The following is an 18,717-nucleotide window of genomic DNA, read 5'->3' as shown; positions in this document are numbered from 1 at the left end:
TCTTTGGCATGGCCTCTGGTCGCTCATTACAATGCGGACGGTGATCGTGGGTAGGCAGATCGCGGACGTCGATCTGCCTACCCATGCCATTCAATGCAAACTTAGGTTAGAACACACGGCATCTGTGGAACAGAGATGGCGAGGACGATGAGCTTTGAGTAAATGGACCCAATATGTTTTATCAAAGCGCATTAGAAAGAGCACAACTACAAGCAAAATAGGCAGGCAAAAGGTAGACGCAAGCAAAAAAAAAAAACACGGTCGGCGTTGTATTGGCCAAGTGTAAAGTAATTCATTAAGCCAATGTGACAACGAGAGCTTAAGTGCGGTGATGCGATCTGGGTATTTCCCTACTGGATTTACCACGTGACATACTGACCACAAATAACTGCAGCTGTCACGTTTCACAAGCAAATCAGTTTTTGGTGTTTTCGTGATAGCACGTGAAGCGTTGATAACCGATCTTCAGTCACACAGTAAGTACTTTTGAGGCACAGCGCACATCCGCTAAGCCTACATGCATACTGATACACCGAGGTTACGCGACTTAGACTTAGCTTCCCTAAATTGCTCGCTGCACATTGCACATCCCTGGCGCTCACGCCATGTGCAAGAAGCCAACCCCTCGGGGTAAAGCGGGTCATTATACGCTATACAGTCGCCAGCGAACAGGACCGGGTCCAAAAAGCCAAAGCTCTTGCTCCTGACCGTCACTGCTTTTAGCGATCTATCTGCTCCCGTTCCCGAGCCACGCGAGAATGCGTTCAAACAGGAGGCAGATGTCACATCCTTACGATAAACATTTGAAAGCGATCTGTTTTATCTCACGGAGCCCTCCCACGAGTTGTATGTAACTCATTGCGCTGGGGTGCGTGCAGCCGTTATGAACTTCCACCCCCCCCACCCCCACCCCCACCCCCCTCCAACCCCACCCCTCACCCGACCCACACACACAACCACGCGCCGTTTCGCCCGTTATCGGCGCGCATGGCAAAGCAATTACTGACTTAACAACCACGTGTACAAAATGAATGAGCTTGAGGGATAAAGCGCCCGGTAGATATTGATAACGCCAACCCAGCATTGGGCGAAGCGTCAATGTCCAGCGGCGATGTATTGCCATTGGCTGCCCATTATTGTCGCGACCTTGTGGCTCATTTCACTCTTTGCGTCACGCCGCGGCCGCTGCTTTGCGCGCTAACCCCCCCCCCCCCCCTCCCCTCACCCCGATCGCTGGAATTGAGTTTCGTCAGCCACCATCGCGCAGAGCCTCAGGCTCGTGCAAACCTCTGTATTGATGCAAGGTGTCTTATACGACCCCATGATCACCACCGAGCAATTCGTGTCGTCAGTTCGTCTATTAGCAGTACAAACTGAGGGCGCCGTGCCACCTGTGTGTTCCGGCCACCAGTGAAGAAACCGATGCTTACTAACCATCAATCTACGCGTCCGTGTACATAACATGTAAGTTTAGGCACCGGCGCTACTCTCATTAGTGGCCAAACGGTGAAGGACCTGGCGGCCGCCCGTCCATCGACGGAGGCCAGTTGGTCGGAGGGCGGCCGCCTGTCCATCGACGGAGGCCAGTTGGTCGGAGGGTGGCCGCCTGTCCATCGACGGAGGCCGGTTGGTCGGAGGGGTGGCCGCCTGTCCATCGACGGAGGCCAGTTGGTCGGAGGGTGGCCGCCTGTTCATCGACGGAGGCCAGTTGGTCGGAGGGTGGCCCGCCTGTCCATCGACGGAGGCCAGTTGGTCGGAGGGTGGCCGCCCTGCCCATCGACGGAGGCCAGTTGTTGGAGGGTGGCCGCCTGTCCATCGACGGAGGCCGGTTGGTCGGAGGGTGGCCGCCTGCCCATCGACGGAGGCCAGTTGGTCGGAGGGTGGCCGCCTTGTTCATCGACGGAGGCCAGTTGGTCGGAGGGTGGCCGCCTGTCCATCGACGGAGGCCAGTTGGTTTGGAGGGTGGCCGCCTGTTCATCGACGGAGGCCAGTTGGTCGGAGGGTGGCCGCCTGTCCATCGACGGAGGCCAGTTGGTTGGAGGGTGGCCGCCTGTTCATCGACGGAGGCCAGTTGGTCGGAGGGTGGCCGCCTGTCCATCGACAGGAGGCCAGTTGGTTGGAGGGTGGCCGCCTGCCCATCGACGGAGGCCAGTTGGTTGGAGGGTGGCCGCCTGTCCATCGACGGAGGCCAGTTGGGGTGGCGCCTGTCCATCGACGGAGGCAGTTGGTCCGGAGGTGGCCGCCTGTCCATCGACGGAGGCCAGTTGGTCGGAGGGTGGCCGCCTGTCCCATCGACGGAGGCCAGTTGGTTGGAGGGTGGCCGCCTGTCCCATCGACGGAGGCCAGTTGTTGGAGGGTGGCCGCCTGTCCATCGACGGAGGCCAGTTGGTCGGAGGGTGGCCGCCTGTTCATCGACGGAGGCCAGTTGGTCGGAGGGTGGCCGCCTGTCCATCGACGGAGGCCAGTTGGTCGGAGGGTGGCCGCCTGTCCATCGTCGGAGGCCAATTGGTCGGAGAGCGGTCACCTGGTGACTGCGCCAGCTTTGAGGCACCTCGTCAGACCGTGATCAGCTGCGGCCAGGCCGTGCGGTTTGCGCATAGTCATGTAAGTTACGTTCAGGGGCAGCCGGTTGGGCACATCCTCATTTAAGAGATCCTGTTCCGTGCCGCGAAGCCGGGTCATACGCGCACGTGTGACCTTCACACCTGCGAGGGCAAATAGCTGTCATGGGGAGCACCGCGGGCTCATCACGCGCTCGGGTTGGGGTCAGATGAACCCCCGACAGGTTTTTTAGTATAACTTTGGAGTGGCCCGCGCCCAACTTTGTATGGCTGTTGACGGTTTAATAGCCGATCATTTGGAAAAGAAAGTTGGATGCACCTTGGAGCGTTGCTGGCCAGTGGCAAGCCGAAATCAGGTCATGGCTCTCATCTAAGCTAATTCCTCGGGATTGTTCAATATGGTACGACAACAGAGTTTAACTTAGACGAAGTCGTACACCTTTTAGGGGCTTTGTTTTTTGACAATGGGGTAGCTGAATTTAGAACAGCTATGAAGGTCAGGTCCTGGTCAAAACCAAACCTCTTTTTCTCTGAAGAACCCGCTTCTGAAGGCGGTTTCTAAAACTGCAACGACAACTTCGCAGTTTTCAACAGCTGCTATTTGGCACCCGTTTTGAATTTCTTGTTCACAGTGACGTTAACAGACATGCTATCGAGTTGTAATAGGGGTCGGATAAAGTCAGATTTTACCTTTAATGACCAGGATCAGCTATTTGTCTTTAGGAATATGTCGCTTAGCGTGATGCTTGATGCTTATTCAAATTCAAAAATCAAAATAATATTGTATATCTTTGTTCGTCATGAGCTCCTATCAAATAGGGTAACTGACCTGAAGTGAACACCAGTGAGATTTTGGATAGCAGAGGTAACTTAGTCAAAAGTGATTGCTTAAGAAAGTCTGAGGACGCTGATCTTAAGTCTGACCTTGTCAGATCTCATTTGACCCGAAGGTCATGACCTAAGTATTCCAAAATTTTGATACGAGTAAGCTCACCTATTTAGATGGTTGGCAGTATTTATTCATCATATTGCTGGCTGCCCGGCCATAAGTATAGTTGCATAATTGTTTATAATTTATATATGTATATTTGTTCATGACTGAGTGAGATGGTGTACCACTCTGTGAAGCTGGTGCTTCTAGCTCTCTCGATTTTTTTCAGGCTTCAGAAGGTTAAAATGACTCCTACCCGAGCGCGTCGCATTCAGCTGTCCACCCAGGCGCGTGTTAACGTAAATGGGAACCGCAAAGTTACGGTGTGAAGTGTCCCAAACGTAGCTCTGAGCCGAAAAACCTGCCCCCGGGCCTGAACCGCGACCTCATGGGCTTGAGTCCGATTCTGGATGCATGCTTGTGGTAGTATGTCATTCTTATGTTGAGCTTGATTAACAACACTTCAAATATCACCTCAGTGAATTATTTTGAATAAACCGGAGGTCGAATTGATCAGATTTCAACGGAGAAAAGCTTCCAAGTTGAACGGAAAAAGTTCCTCGGGCGGCCCAGGATTCGGCTTCATGCTTTTGCCCTGTTGTTGCTTATCACAATCTCATTCAGTTTTCAGCGAAACAAAGTGCAGTTTTCAACAAGCTATAGTATACAGGCTTTCAGACATTGGCATAAAAGCTGGCCTACCACGTGTGATTTCCTTGCAGCCTTGTAATGTGATGGAAGTGTAGACTTACTTATTTTAAGAACATTCAAGAACCAGTAGTGACGCACGAGACGGACTTTGTCATCAACTTTCACGGCACTCGAGACAAAACGCGAGGTTTTCCTAAAAATGAAGCAATACGTGTCTAAACCGGGTCGTAGACCTCGACGACCCGACGCTGTAGTCACCTGGATCGACACATTCTAACGGGGTAGAGTAACGGCGATTGCATTAGCCAAATGATGGATTAATTATTTGAGTTGGTCGCTCGCGTGTAAGCAAAGACATCTGCTCGTTGCTGGAAAATCTTACTGAATGTCAGATATCGCCAACCGTACCCGATAAATACGGTCTACCAGGCGCACGGTGTAAAGACGTGAACTGTGCACGAATCACTGGCGTACAACCTCAACACTTTCTGACTGGTTGGCGAGTCAGTATTCCATCAGGAAGCATCGAGCATTGCCTGCTTTTGATGCCGGTATCGAATGCTACACCCCGTTAAACACTGCAAACGTCAAACCACTGCACGTGTACACGATAATAATAATGCAGTTTATTTCACAGCACTAGGTTGGTGCATATCTTGGCGCATACAGGAGCTAACAGCACGCACGCAAGCAAAGAGGAAGACAATTATCGCCCGCATCAATAATATTATCCGCAGTCTTCTTTACGACGCCATCTTTAAACTTTGACTTTTGTAGCAAAGCATCATAAAACCAAACAAGTGTTTTAGATGTGCAGCAATGCCCAATTAAAAACAAAACGGGACCTTAAAAGCGATTTTCGTGTGGTACTTAGACCAAAACGCCATCAGCTCAGAAAAATTACCAGATGAACGTTTTCCTGATAATCGTCCACGCTACGCTCCAGTGCGGACCGCGCGAATTACGAATGCTGGCGCGCCCGTGGCGCGGCGGTGGAGAGACTAAGACCTCCTTTCTCGCTCCTGCTAAGCGCTTGCTGTGCATGGTCACTAGTCAGCGGTGCAGAGAAACCTGAACAGGGTGACGCGTTCCGCCATCAGATGTGACACTTGCTGCGACATTCCGCGACGGATCCTGGGGGGCGGACGAGCCTCCATGTAATAGGTGATTACGTCAACCGTTCGCAGCGGTGGAGGTGATCATAAGCGGCCTGATATGGTGTCAAGTCAACTGAATGTCTTCTTTGTTAACGTGGGGCCACACGTGGCGGAGAGCTCCATGGGAAGGGACACCGGAACCGCCTTGCAGACTGTCACGCGTTGGCGACTGTGTGAACGCGCCCCTGGCGCCGTTTGGGCTGCGGGCAGGTTTACTCGGCATGGCGGGGTCTGCTGCCTGCACCGAGGACGGTGTCAGTGACCTTACAGGGGAGCCCGTGTTCCTTCGTTGGGTCAAATCTTGCAAACCTTGGTCCGACATCCGTGATTTCTGTAGGACATTCCATCTGTTATCCCATGCATAAACCTTTCCAATGACCCTTGGAAGCTATCCAACTTCAAGCCAATTTGCATGGCTCCAGCCACTGCCAATATTTTAGGGCGCGCTGTCCACTAACTGATCTGCAATTGCCTCTCCCAGAACCATCCTACTTTCCATATCTCAGCCCGGATCCCGTCCTGACCACTCGATGGCGATCAAGACGATATATGTCCGACCAAAATCTCCCCGCCAACGACCAGCAGAGGTTGTCCCGGCTTTTCCTCCTGGATTTGAATAAAGCTTTTGTGTGAGCGACCACGTTGGACTTTTGACCGAATTGGGGCTTCGCGGAATGGTTATTATTTGTCTTTTCTCTATACGTAACTTTGCAACTGCACCCTGAATGTTGACCTAACTGGCACTATGGGAAAATATATGAGCCGCTTCCATAACAGCGTCGGAATATTCCAGGTTTCGACAGCGATGTAACAATACTTCTGTATGGAATAAATAGCGAAGCCATTCCACAAACTGAATGGCGAATGGTACCGTGGTTCATTTCTGCGCTGGTCAGTGTCTTGGCACGCTGGCTCATTTTTGCGCTGGTCAGTGTCTTGGCACTCTGGTTCATTTCTGTGCTGGTCAACGTCTTGGCACCCTGGTTCATTTCTGCGCTGGTTAGTGCCTTAGCACTCTTAGAAGTCCACCACTGTACTTTCATGTATGGCTTGTGTTCGCAGAGGAATCTACCTGCTTCAGATCTCAGCAATAATTATGTATGCAGCGAACGCTATATTTGGCTGCCAAAGGTTTGACCACGGGTCAGATCTGCATTTTCTAGGGAATCTGGGCTGACTGAGCGTGGAGAACCCTGGTTTGTGAGTACCACACCTACCCCGTGCTTGACACACAAAGTGTGGCATCTCGTCGAGTGGGCATGTGTCGGAGGCCCATGGCCGATGTGCAAGATCGGACGGCAGCCTGTCGGTGGTCAGGTCCCGCCAGGGGACGGGTTGGAGATGGGTTTTGCCAGCCGGGTACTGTAGCAGTGCAGTCCGCTGCCTCACGATTTGACATGGTACCCCCATTCCTCTCATTGGGCGCCACTTGTGGTGTCATTTGTGCTTTGATCTGTTGTAAGATACGACCCAGCTTGTTCGCATACGACCCAGCTCCGCTGATACCTTTTATATTCATGGGCAACTGTGAAAGGGCACGCGTACATCTCCGGATACGTCATGTGATAGCCACTGGCCTCTTGTTTTGTCTTAAAAGACAAAGACAACAGGCGAGGCCGCCATGGCCACGACCAGAGTACGTCTGGTCCCAATGCACGTCCGAGGCTGAGTTCAGTGTCGGCAAACCCGCTTCGTCCGCTTCCGTCGCTGCCAAATGCTCAGTGTACCCGTGGACCGCGGCCGTCCACCTACAGTGCCTGCACTGTTGACAGGGTACGCATCAACGTTTGGGCGAAGCCGGAACCGAAGTCGACCGTCACGTCTGGCAGCCGGATCAGCCTGGCCGGCGTGGCCGTCATTCAGGACCGGAGCGCCCACCGGCTGCAAAAGGCTGTCTGGACCCTCATCTTGACCATCGCCGTCGCCTTTCTCGGTGTCGGCATATTCACCAGCTTCTCACACTTCAGAAACCCCCGGATCGCCAGAGCGTGGTCCGAGTCCCGCCCAGCCACACTCGAGTTTCCCTCTTTCACCGTCTGCCACATGTACGGCGTGAAGAAGAGCGTTGTGCTCAATATGACGCGGCCCAACACCACGTTCGAAGACTGGAGAATGCGAGGGCTGGAACTATTGCGCTGGGAGGAGTTTAACTTGGACCAGCTGATCAACGACGCCTCCTACAGCTGGGAGGAGATGGTGTCAGGGTGCCGGCTGGCGCATCACCGCTGTGCCGACGTTGGTACCATCTCGCCCGTGGTGACTGATCGCTACGGCCTGTGTCACACATTCACGCCGGCCATCAGTGTGCCGCACACGTTCCTGGAGCCGCATCTGATCCTTCACCTTGCCGAGTCGGACCCGACGTTGATGTCGAGCGAGCACCAGGGCTGGATGGTGGCGCTGCACTCGCGTAATCTGCGCTTCAGCCTCACGGCTGCCTACCTGGGTCTGACTACCGTACTGGAGCTGACGCGGGGCTCCCACACGGATGTCGTGCTGCGGAAAGAGCGAAACACCCGGCTCAATATTCCAGAAGCACCTTGCTCTGGCATCGATACACCACAGGACCAAGTTGTGCTCTGCCACGAACGATGCCTGAACCAGCTCTCTCTGTCGGGGCGCAATGCCAGCGCACCAACGTGCCGCCTGCCCTGGATGGCCGAAACTCTCAACGCAACTGCGTGCACCTCACACGAGGAGTTCATGGCCAGCACGCTGGGCGCCCGCCGACTTTTTAACAGCTCGGTGTCCGAATACAGCATGCTGCAGGCACTGGACAGGTGCCGCCAGTGCCCCACCAGCTGCCAGACCGACGCCTATGTGCACGACAACCCTACCCGCGTGGTGCTCGACATCTCACCCTACAAGGTCCGCTACATGAAGCACTTTGAGGACGGCATACACACCCTGATCACCATGCGCATGCGTCACGGCGAACAGCACATCCAGGAGGTGTTTGACTACACGCTGTCGACGCTCGTGTCCGACATTGGAGGCTACGCGGGTCTTCTGGTCGGCGGCTCGCTGCTGACGCTGGTGGAGATTCTCGAGTACGCCATCCTCCGGAAGTGCCGCTAGACCAGCAGAACCGATGTCCATCAGCTGTAATGGTGTACGAGAGGGATCCAACGGCGACGATGGCAGGGTTGCAGCATCCATCGGCGGCGATGGCAGCAGAGAAAAGTTTCCTGATGGCGATGTTAAACGGAGGAGAAACACCGGTGAAGATGAAAGACGGAAAAAGCATGTCCCTCGAATATTTATGTCGATGACAGCCGTTGCAGGTAGATAACCATATTATTTTTTGTTATCCTTTATCTTATTATCATCTTTGAGCAATTCAGCACGGAACTCTATGAATGATTTGTAAGCAGCATCCAAAGCTAGAACTGCTACCACCTCTAGTAGTAGAGCAGTAGCACCTCCAGCGCCTCCAACACAAGCATCTCTAGTAGAAGTACGAGGTAGGAGAGCAACCCCCAGAACAGCTTCACTGAGATAAGCTTAGCTAGGTCACTATGCGTGATGTAAGGAACATTTTGAGCTCCTGTTTTTTTCCTACCTTAAAGAAGGCATACGCATTAACTGAGCCAGGAGGAACTGTTTGGACGAAGATGTCAAACAGTCACTGGATTATGTTATGGAAATAGCCAACGTTCCCAGCGATATTCATGGTCGCAAACGCTTAGGATAGGTTATCAAAACTTGTGACTATGAATGCTGTCGACGATGCCGAGCATTTTCATCATGTATTCCAATGACTAGTTAATACTCTTGTTTAACCACCTGCTCCTGGGATATTGAAGATCGCTTATCCTTAGGATAACATCTCGGGATAGATCAAAATGAGCACTGCCCGTGGCGTTGTCAATGACATTGACACAGCAAGCGCTGACTAGGTCAGTGCCATTGCCATTCCTGTGTGAAACAGGGCCAAGTGGTCGAATTAGACCTTATCGAGTTCACTGTCGCATCGGACAAGGGAGGCGCGGCATCCATCACTGAGCACCTTGGCTGACAAAGGCGCAGCCAGTCTTGGTAAAGGGGGGGGGGGCAAAGGGCTGATAAAGGGCCTCCTGACGTTAAAGACCCCGCCCCTACCGCTACAAAAACCACAGAATATCTGGACATGACCCCCTAAATTCGAGCAGATACGATTTTCTTCGTTGTATTTTCACTTTTCTGTACTGAAACAGGACCCGGAGGCACCGGAAGATGAGAGTTTCTTTGTATTTTTGAGGTTATCAAACTAAAGTAACTAGGCGTTAAATGACTGCATGAGATAAACCACCGGCGCCATTCACCTAATAAGGGTTCAGCAGTTAAGTCTTCCTAAGCCGATAGCACCGCTCAAGGGCTTTGCCGGATGTTGTTTATTGTCTTCTATAAAAAAGTATTGACGATCCCGTGAATGTACATTTTGGATCGAAGTGAAGTCAACAATTCCCATCGCTTTGGCCGACCATGTTCGTCTATGGAAGTAACCTTCATTCAGAACTGAGCGATAAAAAACTTACATGACATAGTTAGGAGCATGCGTGCTCGTAATCAAAACCTCACATCCGTCGTTGCAGTCTCCACAGACCTCACGGTCATGCACTTTGGAGGTGATCCAGAGGTATATTCTACCCGTATAATTTTTGGATTGATGATGGGAACGAAGAAGCATTTACAGCAGCCCCAACTGAAGCTGGAATCCGGTGATGGAACTGGAAAAGTAACGGTAAAAGCCCCTGTTTCGTGTTGCTGTAACCGTTAATCTCTTCAGAGCACAGCCTCAAAATGATACAGATCAAATAGACGGCTCAGTCTAAGCATTTGAGCATTCAAGCATTTGAGTCTAAGCATGAATTGACTTCAAAAACATACGGAAGCGTTATTTCACGACGGTCGTTCCCGCGCGCCCGGTTCCCGCCGTCTAGCGTTCGCTGCAGGGGCCAACGGCGTTCGGGTTGACGGAAACTGCGACCCCGGCCATCGGCGTTCTTGGTCCAAAATAACGAGCGCTTAGGCTGAAATTTTTCCCCGCAATTTGCTTTGCTTGTCTATTCGTAGAAGGAATGGATGTCCTCAGGCAAACATGGGCTGGTCTTTTTCAATTGTCGCCTCACTTCGATCTGCCATGTTGAACACTAAGAACTTTCCTTTACCTTTTCTGGACAGGGGGCAACCGTGGCTAGGACACTAGGGTCACATGATGCTTCCTTGTCAGGGGCTGAAAAGCCATTACTTCCCAACGTTGGGTGGCTACCGGCTGTTATTCTGGTGTCATGGAGAAGGAGCATCTTTGTTGATCTGGAGGCTCCTATAAATAATTCATTGGTCCCTCCCTGACGCGGGAGGTCTTTTGACCCGGGCGGTTCGCCCCGGCATGGCGCACCGGGTCGCTGCGGGCTCTTATCACTGCAGGAATCCAATAATTCGGGTAGAGACTCCATTTTGGCTTAACGGAATGGGGTAGAGGGTCTCTCGTTCGGCACTGGGCCCCTGGCTAACACAGACGCTCCCAAAGCCTCATCGTGAACTTTCATCACAAGTTAGCATATCTCCTTTCATTATCAGAGGGCCCGACCAACGCAAGGGGCTCTCTGGCATTCTGGGTCCCGTCACTTTCCCTTTTCAGCAAGTGTGCTCTTGGCCGACTCGAGGCCCTTTTCTGATCCAGGGCTCTAAGGCAATGTGAGTCCCTGATCGACACAGGGATCCCTTCATTGTTTGAGGGGTCAGACAATGCAAATCGCGAGCCCCGGCCTTGTCCCTGCTGGAGATATGGTCCCCTAGGTCTCATTGTACCATGGGTCTCCAATCGGTGTAAGACACCGTCTGGCAAGCATTCGAGGTCTCGGCGCAGCGGGCCAGGACCCCTCAGTACGACGTTCGTCCAGCCCTTTGATTGCCTGATCGCCGGTCCCGACGGAGTTCGACGATCAAGCTCATTGTCTTAATTTGGCATCGAGCTCGTGCCGTTTGCCCCTATAAATACAGCCAGTTCCCGGCAGCATGAAACATTTTTGGCAATGACACTTTAGAGACTTCTGAAAAGTTATGTCAAAAGGCTGCAATTCAGCGAAACACGCCATTGTCTAATGCCAACAGATCATTTCTCAAACACGAGATTGATGAACACGACGGTCGCGACCATGTGATACCACGCCAACACTGGTCTATATGAGACATACTAGATGTTCAAAGCAACAGCCAGTAGCGAAGGTTTATTACCTTAGTACATGGGATAAAATCGGGTGGGGGGGGGGGGGGCATGATGGCCAGGTGGTTATCATACTGGACTCGCAGGCGGGGGACCCAGATTCAAGCCCCGGTTGCGCCATAGCCCCTGTGCATTGATATGGCTAATGCAGTCGCTAGCACAATCCATGAAGGAAGCTTCACATGGTGCGTCGCGTTCCCTTTGGAAAGAGCGCACCCCCCTGTCTGTATTTTTTCACTTATTGTTGGATCAGACTCGCACGATTTGATTAGTAATGCCAGTTTTTTTTAAAAAATCCTTTTGAATAGCTCAGCATTTCGGTTTGAGTAGCCGCTCCTGCGGGAAAAAACTTCTTTGACTCCCCGCGCAACACTATGAAAGGAATGTAGTTCATTTGCCTTGCTTTTCCTGATGTTTGATTTGAGTCCTGTTATATTTGCAGCACACTGATTTGTCAAAATGTTCGTGTAATAAATACTGCAAAAGCTGGAAACAATGTTTGGACAAGACTACATGCGAACATGGAGGTATTATCCTATCAATTCAACGAAATGTGATAATACGGCTTTGATTTCTCCTCTATGCCGGTTACCGTAGTAACTCGTTTCGGGGCTCTGAGATGAAAGTATCATATGGTCCATGGTGACAAACTGCTTCGAACTTAAGCTAATGCGCTTCTCGGCAACAGGCCTTTGCCGCCCGATAGGCCAATCACAAACGTAGTTTTGTTCGCATCAGTAGATATGCCACAGTGGTTGTCATGGCGACGGTGATCGCAACAACTGCAGGGAAGAAGGGTAGTGCTGTTACAAAGTGTTGACAACATAAGTTGGACTAGGAAATGACTGAAATTGCTTTTTGTTTGTTATAAATTGGCGGTATTGCAGTGGTGCCACCCAGTGCTTTTTTGAAACGTAACTGGCTCTGAAGTTTCACTATGTTGCATCTATTACATGATATGATTTAATGTACTTGGGCGGTCACTTCACTGATCCGTTGCCTGTTGCTCGATATAACTATACATTGACATATAAGAATTGTATGATAGCAGCCTTGTTATTGCCCTTTGCCCCTTGTGCTTACCCTAATGCGTAATGCAGCTTATCCAAAAACACAACCTTTTCTATTTGCATTTCTGCACATGTGAATGATCTCAATGAACACGAATGATCTGAACTTTAAGCGATGGACACCTTGCATTACGTACCGTCTGTTTCCCACAAGTGTGCAACGACTGTCGACAATGCAACCCATCGCTGTTCTTTTGAAAGCATGCGTATAGCTTGCTAGTAAGTTATAAATAATACCTCTCGCCAGATCTGAGCTGAGAACCAACAACGGAGACAAAGTGATTCCTTGACATTATCATTCTTTAGAAAGGAAGCACGTCCCGTTGTAGTTTCCTTATCGAGGCTCCTTATCACCCATTTTCAGATGTCAAGCAATGCTTTAATGAAGAGTGGGTTCTCTTGTTGGTTCTCAGATTTTTTTTATAGAGAAGCTTCTCTCCGGTTGTAGGACAAAAGCTCGTAACCGAAAAGAACGTACGCACAAAGTACCAGGGCAATTTTGCGTAAGCAAAGGTACGTAATGCATACACTTTCTCAGGGTTAAGCGCACGTGCCAAAATTTGTATGGTGGAAGTATACGGAGAAAAGGATGTAAGAAAATGTTCATATGGTTTAAAGCACGTATGTAAAATTTTCAAGACAGAAATTCTTCAGGGTAAAATCTCGTATGCAAAAGTTAATGAGTTTTAAGTACGTTGACAGTTGGTCATAAGCAATTATATATACCAAATGTTCGTCATGAACATAGCTCGTTAAAAAGATTACGTTCACAAAAAAAATTACAAGCACTGGTCGTGCAGTGATAAGTTTACACGGGCATTATTCCAAGGGCAGCGTTCCAGAACAGACTGAACATCCGGGTTCGAAATCGGGTGGCGCGAACTCTCGGATTTCTCGGAAATTTAGTCTCTGCGGTATAATCTACGGCGTAGGACAGCTTTAACTCTGAGCTTCATCCGGCGTGCAGTTAAAGACCGATAGCCTGGGGCAACGTTGGGTCGAGTGCAGACAAGGTCCTGACCAAAGTGAGTGCATGAGGGCGGGTATAGCCCATGTGTTTTCCTCTCCGCACTCCGGGTTACTTTAGGTAAGCGATCATTCACGATGTCACTCGCGTGTCTGTCCGCAGTATTCCACAAACCAGTTGCCTCCCACCGCTGCTGTTAGATGGGGTCAGCGGCTCGCTCAGGTGGCGTGATGTGGGAAGCGTCGACAAGGGCGTCGTCAGCGTTGGAGCTAGAGGGAACCACAACATACAGGTTCCAGAACAAAAAGTGGTATGGGAAAGAGTCGAATGGAAAAAAGTCGAATGGAAACAAGTCAAACGAGAAAAGTCAAGTCGGATAGGACAAGAAGTTGACAGGGATTGAAGTTGAATCGGAGAAAGTCGAAGTGTAAAAAGCTGACCGAAATAAAAGTCTAGTTGGAAAAGTCAAATTAGAAAACATAGCGTTGAAAACGTCTCAAGGACTTAAAGTCAAGAAGGATTTAAGTCGACAGGGATAAGATAAACTATAAAAGTCAAAATACGAAAAGTGCAGACGGACGAAATCAGCAGGATGTCTACGAGGCAGTACCGAGTACTTGTGATAACACACTTGTTATCGCAACCACAGCTTGAATCGCTGAACACCGGCAATGTAAGGAATGTGTGCTCCATAACGTCGTTTGGCCGTACCTCCTGGTAGATTGAAAGTTGATAATTCGGCCTAAGAACTCTGAGCTCATAACGCTGAACACAGGGATGTAGTTTCTTTTTCAGCTGGGACGGTGGCTGAAGCCCCAAACCCCAACTTTGAGGAGACAGTGGGTCGAAACCAAGGGCAGCCCGGAACCAGACAAAACCGGATAGAACTGGACGGAACAGAAAGAGATCAGACGGGAATGGAGGGAGCGTGATGCTATCGGATGGAGCAAGACGGGGCCAGACAAAGCTTAAGGTGGCCTTCGAGAAAGCTGCTCCTTACTTATTATGTCGCTATATATGTCACAAAAATATGGATATGATATATTACTAATGGAATATTTAGGGGTCTACCTACTAAACGTCTACTTACTACTAACTACTAAACTAAACGTCTCAACTGTTTCGCAAGGTCATCTGGCTCTTGTCGCCTGCGCTTCGGAGGGTGGTTCCGGTATCCATGGCGTTTGACAACACGGAGAGGGAGGGGGGGGGGGGGGGGGGTGTTACACAGGGCGGTCATAGGACAGTGTACGGTGTCTGCTGTGTGACTGTCGGCAGTGAGCCTGTGTGTGCATTCTGAAAGCCTTAAAACACACATCGCGTGGACCCGTTCCAGACACAAAGTGTGGTATTTGATGTCCACGAGGAAGGCCTTAAAGTTATGGTTATTCGACCACGCGTGTAGATTCGTCAAATGAAATGGGCGGGTGGGACAGAGCTAGGACGCAGATACACCCCTGTGTTCGCCATTATGAGCTCGGAGTGCCCATGCCGAGTTGATGACCTTTGTTATACCAGGAGGTACGATTCAACGACATTATAGAGCAAATATTCATTACAAGAAAAATGCTCGGCGTTTCAAGCTGCGCTTCTGATAACAAGTGGGTTATCCTAAGCACTCAGAAGCGCCTCGTGGACTTCCCGCCTACTTTTGTCCCTTCGGACTTATTGTATTCAAGCTTTGCTATTCTGGCGTGTCCCTGTCGACTTTTAGTTCATAGACTTCTCTCACCGCGACTTTTCCCAGTTCGGCCATTTTCCTATTCGACTTTTGACCCTATCGACTTTTTGCCGTTCAACATGCCCTCCGATTCGACTTTTAATCCAGTCGACTTTAAATCCTTTTGACTTTCTAATTTCAGTTCTTTCCTATTCACCTTTAATCCCAGCCGACTTTTCTACTCTCGGCTTTTTGTCGTTCGGTTTTTTCGTTTGACTTGTTGCATTCGAATTTTTGTCTGGACATTCAACAAACACAATAATTTTTTATGGAACTGTTCGCCTCCGGTCGCCCGCATCCCACAGGCATTTTGCACTACTAATGATTCGTGCTCACGTACTGGCCACTTGAGGGCGTGCCATTGCATATAATGAAGAACTAGGTCAGTCATTAAATGTTTAACCGGACCTATGCAGTTGTCACTATTCTCCGTCATCCCCCACCCCCCTCCCTTCACCCCCTTCGTCCCAATCCAGACAGGATATGGTGGCCCAGCAATGACGCATCGTCCGAGGCCAGTCAATAAGAATGGCGATGTGCATTCGAACCTAAATTACATATTTGCATGCAAACTTTTGCATTGTACTTTTCTCAAACAAACTTACGTGTGCATTTTTGTCAAACAAGCCCGCATACCCGCATTAGCGTTACCGCATAACGTTCTTACCCGCATATTATTGTCAAACAAGCTTTTGCGTAGGTAATTTTGTCAAACAAACTTCACCTGTGAAATCATTTGCGTGTGAACTTTGCGGACTCACATTATAGATCGGCCTACGAAGTTGTGCTCACCTACCTCCGCCATGGGAGCTTAATCTCTGACGAGCGTTTGTTCCTGGACATTTGCGTACGAACAATTGCGTATGAAGATTTTCCGCACGAACTTCTACGCCTACGAAAATTTCCTTTACCAAACCTATACCGACGAAAACTGTATTAGGTGATCCTTATTCTACGCGATTTTTTTGCGTTGCAGGTCTTTGAAGTAACGAACTTTCGCATTACAGACTTTCATTGTTACAGGCTTTTATCGTTGCAGGCTTTTATGGTTAGTGACTTCCATCGCTGCAGAATTTAATACTTGCGTGCTTTATCGTTGCAAAATTTATAACTTACGCGCTTTACCGACAGACTTATACTAGTTTTATCCCACAAACAATTTCCATGCCATTTGTCATTTTCATTTCATTTGTCATGTCATTGTCATTTCATTTGTCATGGCATGCCAATTTGTCATTTTCCGCTACACGTACTTTCCCCGCAATCATTATTTTCGTCTCCTTTTGTTCCAGGAGTGGAAGGAGCGTAACATTTACATGCTCCATAACGAGGTTGTTATTTTAAAGACAAAAAAATAGATTATTTTGCAGTTTTTCCAGTGAGTTATTCTAAGAAGGCGGTTATTTCCTCTCACGTTGGTGTTATTAGACCACGACATAATTTGGTGCCAAAGCTGAAATTAACGGGAAATAACACAAACAGGGGCAAAACCCATCATTTGTTGTGAGATCTCTGCATATTGGTAATACGTTTTACTGGGGAAGCGTTTTTGTTTCATAATGTGTCAATTTGTCATTTTACTTTTGTGGTTTAGGTCCCGTGGGACCAAAACATAATGGACTGCAAACGTCAAATAACGAATAGGTACGTGGTGGAATTAAGAGTCTTCTGGACCTAAGCCGACCATTATGACGTCAACCATAAATTACGGCTCTGTTGCCAAACCACGTATTTCGCTGCCGCTTTTCCTAGCCATCGTGCATTTTATGTCTATTTCGACACTAGACTACTTCTGCTTCTAATGCTGGCGTGAAAACGGCCTACAGATGGCTCTGGAACAACAGCAGACGATGATCAATTTAGGAGTCAACACATTGTTAGGCGAGAATACATAGCCGGTGGCCATTTCGTTGCGTCTTTGCACACCAATTGTGCTTTATGACGCCAGCGTCGAAAAGGGCTGAAGTAGAGCCACGTTTATCGCAAACGAGACAGGATATTTTTGGATGTTTGTCGGATGGTCGCTTATGATCTCAGCTACTAAGGAACAGGAAGCATGAATTTGCATCGTTTCTACAGCCTATGCCTCACGTCTGTTGCATGACTCAGAACGGGTCCGGCGAGTCGTGAGTCCACCGCCGCCGTGCTCTCAGCGGGGGCGCGCCACCGTCGGAGGGCCGGCGGCACCAGGTCAGCGGCCGCGGCGTCTGGAACGAGACGGCGTCCGATTGCCGATAACGTGCTGCTGCTGTGCAAACACGGCTGATTACTAATCGCCGTAAACACTCGAAACTACAGGTTCCGCTAGCATATCCATGTTGACGTCATGAGGGTGAGACTGGGAAGCGGGGCTAAATCAAACGCCAGTGGAACTTTTAACAGAAGCCCCGCGCTGGTGCCCACAATAGTCATGGTTTCCCTGACCGCCCTCCGCGAGTACCGGGCAAGTTCGCTCGTCCACATAGTTGCCAGCTGTATATGTGCAAGTTGGTACATGCAGCAATGGAATGTGCGCTACGAATGGGTGCTTGGTTTTAGGGGCGACACAGCAAGGACGGGGGGAGGGGGTAGGGAGGCATGGGGCAGTTACTCCCTGCCGGTTGACGGAAATGGGACAAAAGCACGTCTGTGCCCCCAAAATTCTAGCATGCCTCCTTTGCCAAGGCAAAGCATCACGTAGATTATCGAAATTCCGATTGAGGATGACATCATAGCTGAGCAAGGGTGTGCTGAATAGGTCCCAGAAGGCTTTTCGGCATCAGGGAGCCCATTTATAGATCATGAGACTGCCCATGACCAGTCTATGAATTAGGTGGCCCGTACTCTACATCAGGTGACCCTATTTTGCGTTCAGGAGGCCCTGTACTAGATCGGGAGGCAACCGGTATGAGCTGGGAGACACCATGGTGAACTAGGAGGCCCCGTTATAAACTAGGAGGCCCCTTTAGAAATAAGTGAGCCGTTTTCAGATAGGAGACGTTTTCCATTTTTACGCGCAAACCGACGACCACGTGACCAGCGGCGGGGTTGAAAGCTATCAGGTTACACTATCGGCAGGACTGAATCGCTGGCAACAACACGAAACCGATCCAACCGCTTATTTACCACCGATGCCACCCTTTTGAACTTGACCTTAGACGGTTTATGAACAGGCAGCAGCTCTTCCTCACGTGTCTGATCCTCTTAACTGCAGCTAAACTCTTCCACTTCGCGTTTAGATGATTTTAATATGGCGGAAATAGATAGACCAAAACAAACATATAGACCGAGGTTTTAGCCCTCGTTTTCACGACACGTCACCTTGACTGGAGCCCTGGTGCGGCGCGCGTAACATTGGATGCATTCCTATGTACCATGTTTGATCGGGGCGCAATTATTTCACACTATGAGATGCGCTTCTAAATTAAATGCGCTGAGGGAGCGGTCAGCTATTCTAAAGTAACATTTGTATT

This window comes from Pollicipes pollicipes, unplaced genomic scaffold (assembly GCF_011947565.3).
Source record: "Pollicipes pollicipes isolate AB1234 unplaced genomic scaffold, Ppol_2.1 Scaffold_3447;HRSCAF=4054_pilon_pilon_pilon, whole genome shotgun sequence".
Taxonomy (NCBI): Eukaryota; Metazoa; Arthropoda; class Thecostraca; order Pollicipedomorpha; family Pollicipedidae; genus Pollicipes; species Pollicipes pollicipes.
This window is presented reverse-complemented; position numbering follows the sequence as displayed.